This window comes from Squalius cephalus (genome assembly GCF_949319135.1).
Source record: "Squalius cephalus genome assembly, chromosome: 3".
In the NCBI taxonomy this organism is placed as follows: domain Eukaryota; kingdom Metazoa; phylum Chordata; class Actinopteri; order Cypriniformes; family Leuciscidae; genus Squalius; species Squalius cephalus.
In genome coordinates, this window is record NC_137124.1 from 46,538,013 (window position 1) to 46,549,132 (window position 11,120).

The 11,120-nt window shown below is 41.7% G+C and overlaps 1 long non-coding RNA gene across 2 annotated transcripts; it reads right to left on the reverse strand.

Annotated features, from left to right (window-relative positions):
- Nucleotides 1–405: 405 nt before the first annotated feature.
- LOC307156181 lies at nucleotides 406–10,538 on the reverse strand. 2 transcript variants are annotated; one of them, XR_013820671.1, is made up of 5 exons: nucleotides 10,132–10,538; nucleotides 9,870–9,897; nucleotides 9,470–9,715; nucleotides 1,109–1,203; nucleotides 406–558 (listed from the first exon to the last, which is right to left on the reverse strand). It is a non-coding gene; the product is annotated as an uncharacterized lncRNA (long non-coding RNA). The 2 variants fall into 2 exon arrangements; XR_013820672.1 differs by lacking the exons at nucleotides 406–558; nucleotides 1,109–1,203 and having other exon boundaries at nucleotides 9,335–9,715.
- Between the last annotated feature and the right edge of the window lie 582 nt (nucleotides 10,539–11,120).

Here is an 11,120-nt window from a genome sequence, read left to right on the forward strand (position 1 = left end):
CGTGGCTTTGGAAGGAGCCCAGAAGGGAGGGGGTGGAGTGAATGGAAATAATGACCTGTGTTTACAACAGTCGTGAGAGGTCTACAGACACTCGATTTTTATACTTTCTTTTTCAGAGTACTTACATTTTAATTATGTATTGGTATATAAAGACAGTTTAAACAAATTTGGAATGTTTTTTTTTCTGAACAGGATTACCTACCCTAGCTTTAAAGGAATAATTCACCCAAAAATTTAAATTAGCCCATGATTTACTCACCCTCAAGTCATCCTAGGTGTATATGACATTCTTCTTTCAGACGAATACAATCAGAGTTCTATTAAAAAATGTCCTGGCTCTTCCAAGCTTTATAACGACAGTGAAATGCTGTTTCTTTTTTGAAGTCCATAAAAGTGCAAACGAAATCCCATTCAAAGTCTGCAAGGTTTCGCAGAAGTGAGGACACCTGTAGGCTTACAGTGGTGTTCTTGTTTTGCACAACTTGGCCAGTTTTCTTTGAAGTTACTTGTCCTTTCTTTGTTTTTGATCCACGTTCAGGATTGATGTCAAGAAAGCATCTAAAAGGCAGAAAAAAACAACAATTAAATATTATTAACTGAGTGTATATATTTTGACAAAGAGAGACAGCACAAAAGCTGTCTAAAACTGAACAACATGAGAAAAAAAAAAAAAATAAATGCAATGTTGGATGTTGTGAAAAAATGCAATGTTGGATGTTGTGATCAATAACTGATATTTTTTCTGCCCTGGTAAAATACATCAACTCAATGTGTCTGTTTACATGCACACTGTCAACTAACTCAATTTTTGGAAGTGGGGTTGCCAGATTTAAAGTTTTATTCTACAACTTTTGTCTACTCATCACCCAGCTCATTAACAATATCATCCCCTCATCCGGTGCCATCAGAGTATCAGTGGAAAGGCAGTCTTTAGACTCTCCGTTTATATAGAGCACACACTGCCAGAATCCAGCCCAAACCTTTGTGACAGAAATAATTTAACTTAATTGCAAGCCTTGCAATGTTTATTGCATATATGACAACATGATTTACCAGACTAAAATGCATGTTTGCACCCAAAAATTTTAATTCTGTCATTATTACTCACCCTCAAGACTTTTGTTCATCTTCGGGACACAAATGAAGATATTTTTGATGAAATCTGATAGTTTTGTCCTTCCATTGATATCAATATCATTGCAACTGTCAAAGCCCAGAAAAGTGGTAAAAACATAGGTAAATATATAGCTACAGTGGTTCAACCTAAATATTATGAAGCAGGGTTTCTGCACATTTTTTAAAGTCAAATTTAAGGCTTTTTAAGACCTTTTTAAGACCCGAAGAAATCAAAATTAATACCATGCATTAGGGGTGTGCAATATTGACAAAATATGTCTCGACCGATATTTTCAAAGTTTTCTTGATAATAATTAGATAACATTTTACTGATTGTGTTTCTGTGCTTGGTGCCATGGCTTGTTTAGGCCTGTTGACAGCTGACTGACAAAGATATTCATATTTTTCATATTCTATGCAGTGGTCAGTTTACAGCAGTGACAGAAATTAACATTTTTTATTAAGGGGTAATATTTGCCACCTTAAATTGATTTCAAGGGGCATTTTCACCTATATATGGACATTTGTAGATGTTTCAACAAGATATCTTTCACATCTACTGCAGTCAGATTCACCCGTGTTCACTCCGAAGGAATCACTCACATGGCTGGGCACTTGTATGACACATCAAGGATGTAAAGAGGCTAAAAGCAGGTTTAAAACTTGCCCCATTGAAGTCAACAGGGTGCAAATTTTAAAAAGAGGATAACACGGTGTAGGCAACACCGATTTTTGTCGTTGTTCTCTGTATTGACAGCACTCCAAATTGACAAAAAAATGGATTACATGGATTATTTAAACAATGTTTTTACTAGCTTTCTGGGCCTTAAAAGTTGCAAAGACGTTGCTGTCTATGGGTGGTTCAGAAACCTCTCAGATTTCATCAAAAATATCTTAATTTGTGTTCTGAAGATGAACGAAGGTCTTACAGGTTTGGAACGACATGAGGGTGAGTAATTAATGACAGAATTTTCACTAATCCTTCAACTGAAAACAACTTGCACTGACATATCTTAAAATATATGACTGCCACTGTTTTATCTCAAGATGCACACCAGTAATGTTTTTTTTTTTATGATACATTATTATAAAAGCTGCTTAAATACCCTAATTTTATTAAGGCCTAGACCTGGCTTAAGCTAAGCCCTGTATGGAAACCAGGGCCATATTGTTCATAGGGCTGGGCGATATGGCTGAAAACTGTATCACGATATAAGTGTTTCATATCGGTCGATATCGATAATTATTGAATTTTTTTATAACATATTTAAAATAAGGACCAGTCCAGGAGACAAATATATTACATTTAAAGATTTTTTATTTTAAACTTAACCTACCTCTGATTATAATCCCATCAGTTATAAAGGCAGAAATGTCAACACGACCATGGAAAACTCAAAAGTCTAAAATCACAATGAACACTTAACAATTATCTCTTAACATTAAGGTGCAAAATTAAAGAATACGTAAGAAATGCTTTATAAAGGGGTGGGCGATATGGCAAAAATATAATATTACGATTTCTTTCTATAAATTCTATTAATCTATTTCTTTCTATTTTCTATAAATTATACATTGATACTTATTAAAGCTATTAATAAAGTTATTAGTCAAGAGCAGTGAGTGATTTTCTCTTTACATTTTGTTGTTTTATTAACATTAAAGGTATAGTTCTCCTAAAAATTCTAATTTTCATAATTTACTCTCTCACGTTGTTTTAAACTCGAATAAGTTTCTTTCTTCTGTTGAAAATAAAAGTTATTTGGAAGAATGACCAACAGTTGATGTACCCCAGTGACTTCCATAGTATATTTTTCTCCTATGGAAGTCAATGGGGACCAGCTACTGTTTGGATACCCACATTCTTCAAAATATTAATATTAGAAAATATTAGAAGGCAATTAATACAGGTTTGGAACAACATTAGAGTGCGTAAATAATGAGATAATTTTTATTTTTGGGTGAACTATCCCTTTAAGGACAAGCGGCAGCGTGTTTACTATTACTACTGTCTCTTTATAAGAGCTGCGCGCGACGCGTCTATTATACACGCATTTGACAAGCAGATTTTCTCTAAATTTTCTCAAGTTTGCTTTCACTTTAGACATATCCGACTAGTTTATGTAAACCTTGTGTGTATATAACAGTATTAGCAAAATAAGACTCGAAAGATAACTTAGTATTCAGGCGCTGGTAGACAGGCTTTTAGTGCATGTGAGCTTCACATGTATGCGCTGAGAAACGCACACGCTAGAACAGCGACGGTCTTGCATAATCTGCAGACGACATTGGTCTGACTACGGTCAGACTTTAAGTCAGGCGAGCTGACTTTTCCTGTTTTATCTAGTTACTAGAGAGTGAGTGCCTTTGTTCAAGCAATCAAACTTGCTTTGCTGGTTTCTTCCGACGGAAAAAAAAATTATCGAACGTTTTATCGAACGCATTTTTTATTGATATTGATTACGTGTCTATCGCGATACATATCGTTATCGTTTTATCGCCCAGCCCTAATTGTTCATACCAGTAGTCAACATAATAAATACTGTCAAGTCAAGGTTAGTGACACAATTCAGTCTAATATATATATATATATATGAATGGCAAATATGCCAATGACTAACCTCTGAACAAACTCAAGGTGCTGCCTCTTCCTGGTACTGCAAGCTGAAGTTATAGGAGGAGGCAAACAGCGCTGCCAGGCCAGTGATGAAGAGGCTGTGATCCTTCACACACACCTTAACCTTCCAAACATAATGTCCAGCACTGGTTGCTTAGAGATTGACCTGTAATGGAATAAAAATAAAATAAAAAAAAGAATAAATAAATAATATGAATAATTAAAATAACTACTGTGGGTTCCACTGTAGTTCGATGTAGTTGTCTATTCATAGTTCCCTTTCGTAAAGGGAACTCCCGCTGCATCGATACTCGATACTTTGGGAAAAGCCTTCGGCATGAAGCGTCTGAAGTCAACTATGCAACTATTCCAATCTTGATTGGTGCAACGTCACCCGTGACGTCGCATGTGACGGTGATCCGGAAGCTACAAAAGGGTCACAGGAACCAGAAAATGTTAGCTTCTGGTCTTCAGCAAGCGCTCTATGTCATCTTGTCTGTTCTATTTGGTGTTGTTTGTCCCGTGAAAAGAGTATTATTTATGGCGAATAAAGAGAAGCTATTCAGGCAGTGTGCGTCCCCTTGCCCACGTTATTTAAGCGAGGGTGACACACACTCGCTTTGTGTAGTTTGTCTGGGAGTGGAGCATGCACAGGCGGTGCTCGAGGGCGCTGTCTGTGCAAACTGTTTTCAATGAAAAAGCTCCGCTCCCGTTAGAGCTTGTTCGATCAATTAGATCAGGCTCGCGTTTCCAGTGCATCAGGTCCCTCGTCTGTTGAGGCAGCGCGCCGCTTGTATGCATGGGATTCGCACGTGGGGCTGGCATATGATACTGAGACGGTTGCGACCCTTTCTCAGTGTTTATTTACCAGCTCCACTGGTCTCGCGCACGGTTCGGAAGCCCCCGCTGCGGCTTCTTCCGACCGTGTTAAAGACACAGCGTTTGATTTATCTGGCTCCGAGGAGTTAGATATTATCTATTAACACTGAATCACGTGGATATGGGGATTCGCCACCCCATATTCCCGTTAGTGAGGAGTTGCTGGAGGTTGTAATCAGGGCAGTGGTTAAATTAAATGTTAAATGGCCATATAATAAGCAGGAAGCGACTAAGAAAAATAAAATGAATGAGCGCTTCCTGCAGACCCAGTCACAATCTTCGTGTCAGAGCCTTCCCTTTTTCACTGATCTCCATACTGAGGTATCGAGATCGTGGAAAAATCCATTATTTTCCCCGCATGTATATATTTACTCATCCATTAGGGAATCTAATGAAAATGGTTATGAGGTGATGGCTCGGGTTGAGGAATATTTTGTGAAATATTTTCTCCCCGACATTGCATCACCCCTGATAGCTCAGACACTTCCCTCCAAATCTCGTACATCGAATTTGTTAGGGAAAGCATATATGGCGGTGGGTCGAGCCGGTGCATGCCCACACATGATGGGGTTATTACAGGCATACCTGGCTGACCTCCTCAAGCAGGTGGATGATAACTGGGAGGTCTCACTCAATGGATATTACTGAATTTCGTAGAGTAGCTGACTTATCTCTCCGTATTATTAAAGAGACGGCCCGTGCTATTGGCCGTTCTATGGCAGCACTAGTCGTCTCAGAGAGACATTTATGGCTTAATCGCTCGTGGATCGGGGAGAAAGACAGGGCTTTCCTTCTCGATGCTCCCCTTTCACCTTCTGGCCTCTTTGACGACGCGGCAAGAACCGTTGTCGAGAGGCTTCAGGAGGCAGAGCGACAATCAGCTATCCCCAGTTGTCAGTCCATGTCTCATGGGGTTGCTGCCAGGGGGCAGCCTCATGGGACAGCCGCCAGCTCCTCATTTTTTGAGAAGGTTTCCTCTCGTGCCCCCCCGTATAAGGCTTGGGGCCAGAAGAAACATTCTCGCACGAAGCTCTCCATACCGAAGACAGGTCTGAGGACTGTCTCCCGGGCTAAGACGGCTTCAACTAAGAGGTCTTGTCGTAACACGCAGACCCTTATGGGCGTTCCCCCAGGAGAGCGAGTACAGGAGTCTCGCCCCCTTATGCAGCCCTTAGGAAATTATTGTTCGCTTCCCGCCGCCGATGGCGTTTCGGGACACATCAGCTTCCAGCGAACACAAATTGCAGTATCTGCCCGAAGACGTTGCGGCACTGTCGAGTTCGCCGCCTCTCAGGAGGTCTGTAGAGAGCATATTTCGGTTAGTTCCTGCCAGTCAGCTGCTTCAGGTCACCGAAGCCATTTGGAAATTTATAGCCGAGGCCAGTCTCGAGGGACTGGTCCCCATAATGGCATATTTAGACACCCCGAGGGGTCTTCAAAATATAGCTTAGGGGGTCCTGCTTACAGTGGAGCTAATATACAAATATTATCTACTAAGGGTGGTTCACATGTCGGCCAGTCCCGAGCAGGGTCGGTTTTTGGAACAGGAAGTCTAGTCCCTCTTAACACAGGAAACCTCAAAGTGGGCTCTTCCTTGGTTACGGGAGCCCGGGTTCTACAGCTGGCACTTCATAGTTCCTATGAGGGGGGGGGGGGGTGGGAGGGGGGGTGGGGTGGGGGGGGGGTGGGTTAGGCCTTATTTTGAATCTCAGGGTACTGGATCAACCTCCGAGGGGGTTCAGATTCAAGTTACCGACTGTCAGTCAGACCAGCTCCGAGGACTGGTCTGTCTTGATAGATCCACAAGCTCCTTAACTCCTCTTTCCCTTCTAACCCCATCACAGGAAGTTTCCGAGATCCGCTTTTGGGGGGAAAAGCGCATCAGTTCTGGACTCTTCCAGTCGGCCTAGCCTTATCCCCTCGCACCTTCACTAAATGTATGGACACGGCCCTTGCTCCATTGAGACTTCAGGGGGTCCGTATCTTATAGATGACTGGCTCATTTTGGCTCAGTCAAAAAGAACTAGCAATTCAACATCGAGATGTTGTTTTGCGTCATTGAGGTGCGTGGGGTTGAGACTCAATGTGAAGAAAAGTTCCTTAACTCCTCTTCAGTGGATTACGTTCCTGGGAGTAGAGTGGGACTCAGTCACGATGCGGGCACAATTGTCTCCTGCTCGTATAAATACTATCTTAAACACAATGAAAAGTATTAGGTTAGGCCAGGCTATCACTGTCAAACACTTTCAAAGAGCTTTGGGTCTTATGGCTGCAGCTTCCACGGTAGTACCCTTTGGTCTGCTCCATATGAGGGCCTTGTAGTGGTGGCTCAGGAACAAGGGGTTTTCTCCTCTAGGAAAACCCTTTTCGTACGATCAGAGTTACGCGCAGTTGCCTTCGTTCTCTTGTCGTATGGAAGAAACCATGGTTCCTGTCTCAGTGCCCGGTTTTGGGAGCACCATGTGAGAGAAAAACTCTGACCACGGATGCGTCCCTCACGGGCTGGGGTGCGGTTATGGAGGGCCGTTACACCCGAGGTACTTGGAAAGACCATCATCTCACATTGCATATTTATCGCTTGGAGATGTTGGCCGTATTTTTTGCCCTGAGGCACTTCCTTGTAGACCTCAGAGGCCATCATGTTCTTGTTAGGACAGACAATAGGTCGGTGGTCTCTTATATCAACCGCCAAGGAGGTTTGAGATCTCGCCCTCTTTGTAGACTGGCGCATCAAATTCTTCTTTGGTCCCAGGACAAATTTCTCTCTGTCAGATCTATTTATATTCCTGGGGTTGAAAATATGGGAGCAGACATCCTGTCGAGGCAGGGGCTGAGGCCCGGGGAATGGCGGCTCCACCCTGAAGTGGTTGAGCTTATATGGAGAGAGTTTGGCCAGGCGGAGGTTGACCTGTTCGCTTCTCATGAGAACTCTCATTGCCCGCTCTGGTACTCTCTCTCACATCCAGCTCCTTTGGGCTTGGATGTTATGGTACAGATGTGGCTGAGGTCACATCTGTACGCTTCTCCCCCGATCGCTCTGCTCCCTGGGGTTCTAGAAAGGGTCAGGAGGTACTGAGTGAGACTACTCCTTGTAGCTCCGTACTGGCCTGCCCGAATTTGGTTTTCGGACCTTATTAGTCTCTTGGAGAGTCCTCCATGGAAAATTCCTATTAGGAGAGGTCTTCTGTCTCAGGCTGATGGTACATTATTTCATCCCCGACCAGAGTTATGGAGACTATGGGTCTGGCCCCTGAGGGGGTCCCACCCATAATTAGGTTGCCCTTTCCACCGAGGTGGTCAGGACATCCATACTAGAACCCCACTCTACTAGGAACTAAACAATTAAGTTAGGGAGGGCATTGAACCCAGTTTATTACTGCCCACTGGCTTCAGTACTGGTGTTCCATCCCGCTCTCTAACGGGATCTCCTGTTCATGCTTAGGGCCTCTGTGGCGGCCTCAGTGCCCTCCGCAAGCCTCTAAGGGTGTGCTCGAAAGGACGTTCCCACTGAAACTCCATGTTCCTGTAGATTGGAGGATGAATCCTTTTCATCCAGCCTATTGGCATCAGGCTGATGGGTTATCCCTGGCACCCATCATGTCCTGTGGGTGAGGTATACGAATATATATTTGAGATATATAAGTATATATAGGAGAATCTATTGAGTCTGCTTCCTGCTCGTCTCACTCACTGGAAGAGTGGTGGTGCTGCCCCCTCTTACTTGCTAGCGTGGGAGCCACTCAACGTTATTTTTGCCCGGTACTGAGGTACCTGTAGGCGATGGTAAGATTCTTCGGGTATTCCATCCTCCATCGCATGTGTCGGATGGTCAAGGTCGTAGCCTTTGAGGTTCCTACATTAGGCCTCAGGCTGAGGGAAGTCAGTCCATCTAGTTATGCATCAAGGGTTAGGAGCTATTCCCTTTATTAAGAGTACAGTTGGTTATCTAAAACCACTCATATCTGAAGTACAAGGTGCGCTTTTGCTTTCACCTCTCATCTAATATTTTCTACTGTCTGGGGCTCCCATCCATGAGGTCAGTTGAGCCTCTGGCTCCAGACCTCCCCTTCTTGCACCAAATCTTATGACAAGCTAGTTTGGATCTGCCCTCTACTCATTCTATCATCCGTGAGTGTACCAGATGCTTTATACCAGGGCGTTTTTTCTCTCAGTGTGGCGGCGTGGGTATTCGTTCCCCAAAGTATCGAGTATCGATGCAGCGGGAGTTCCCTTTACGAAAGGGAACGTCTCGGGTTACGTATGTAACCCTCGTTCCCTGAGTAGGGAACGAGACGCTGCATCCCTCGGCCACACTTTTCGCGCCCCTGAGAACGACTTGCTTTGACCAATTAGAAGCTAACATTTTCTGGTTCCTGTGACCCTTTTGTAGCTTCCGGATCACCGTCACATGCGACGTCACGGGTGACGTTGCACCAATCAAGATTGGAATAGTTGCATAGTTGACTTCAGACGCTTCATGCCGAAGGCATTCCCCAAAGTATCGAGTATCGATGCAGCGTCTCGTTCCCTACTCAGGGAACGAGGGTTACATACGTAACCCGAGATGTTCTATGAATTACATTTTTCAACTAAAAATTAAAATTGGTTAGAATGCTAAAATGCACTGGCATATAATTTTGTTTGTTTTAAGCATAAACTCACTTAATTTTGACTTATTCTTTCAGAAAACAAGACAATATTTACGTGTCTATTAAATGCTTCTTCATGTAAGAATTGTAGATATCTGGACTGGAAACAAAATAAAAACACTAATTAAGAAAAACATATTTTGCAGTGGGGTGAGTAAATGATGGCTTTTCATTTTAGGTTTCATCTACCCCTTTAATGTTTACATACCAGGAAATAAGTCGTGGACTTTCTGGCAAATGTAGATTGCTGGACATCAGCGATGCAAATTCCTGAAACAATTTTTAAAAAGGACAGCACAACCTTGATCAACAGAACCAAAACATAAAACATATTACAAATTAATGAGATTTGCTGAATAATCTCTACTTATCTGCTTGAAGGATAACACCGTCTAACTTCTTTGAATTAGGGAGTAGTTGTAGGACCATGGGATGGCAATCAGGAATAGGCCTACTACATTTGAAAACAGCATTAGGAACATGGATTTTCATGTGCTAGCAAAATTCTGACAACGATTCAAAAGCACGATCACAGAACTGACAGAATTTGACAGCATTTTTTTTTTACCACATAGACTATAACTGTAACACTACTTAAAAGCACTTACATTAACAATGGCCATCAGATTACAAAGCCTAAAACGAAAAAAATATATATCAAATGCACGTCATGCAAATAGCATGGTAAAGGTTGCCTATTATATGAAATGTCGAAGTTAACGTTACTTGGTAAACAGGTGGAACAGAGTCAGTGAATTGCTTGCGCGGCCACGGTAGTAAACCGCGTTCGCAAAATCAAACCAAATACGTGAAAACAATGTAGAAATACGAACGCAAAAAAAAATAAAAATAACTTATATATTGGCTTACCGTATCACTCAGTTGAACAATTCTCCATCTTCTCAAACTCTAAATCCCACTTATCGTCACGCGCAGGTTAGATTATTCAATGACAAATTCTTCCATCCGTCTTCAGGTAGCTGCTACCGTTAACGTCGTCCATTTTCTGCTGCGTCACAGGCAACTAATGTTTGAAACACGAACCGAACCGAACCTCAAAAAAGCTTTAAAATTGCTCACAGATTCGCAGACATTGTTTATCTTGATAACAGGAATGATTATTTGTTCAGTTGAATCCCGCTGACAAAACAAGTTTGCCTGTTGTAGCTGCCTAACGTTACTGTCTGCTCGCATGACGCGCCACATTTGAACTGAATTGAGCGCGAAAGAAATCAATCCCACAATGCAATGCCTTTTCAGTCAGTATGATGGTATGATCCTATATAACGAATTTATCAGGACGAAAACAGAAATGTGCTGTATATTTACAGCTGTTCTGTAAAAGATACAGCTTAATACTGTATTATGGAAATACAGTACAATTCTGTAAGAAATTCGTTGTAAATTTACAGTAAAGGGTTACAGTGTATGTTTACATACATTTATTAAATATGTGGAAAACAAATATGTATGTCACATGTTTATAATTAATGTTGTCCATATATGCGAGAAACCAATACTATACTGTAATATATGCAGATATATGGTATCATATATGGATGAACTCAAATATTTTCTTCACATGTTTGGACACATAAATGTTCATATATGTTGCAGGCATATATTGTGTTCTCAGATAAGTCAAATATATGTATAGATATATGTTGCAGTCATATATTGTGTTCTCAGATAAGTCAAATATATGTATAGATATATGTTGCAGGCATATATTGTGTTCTCAGATAAGTCAAATATATGTATAGATATATGTTGCAGTCATATATTGTGTTCTCAGATAAGTCAAATATATGTATTGATATATGTTGCAGGCATATATTGTGTTCTCAGATAAGTCAAAT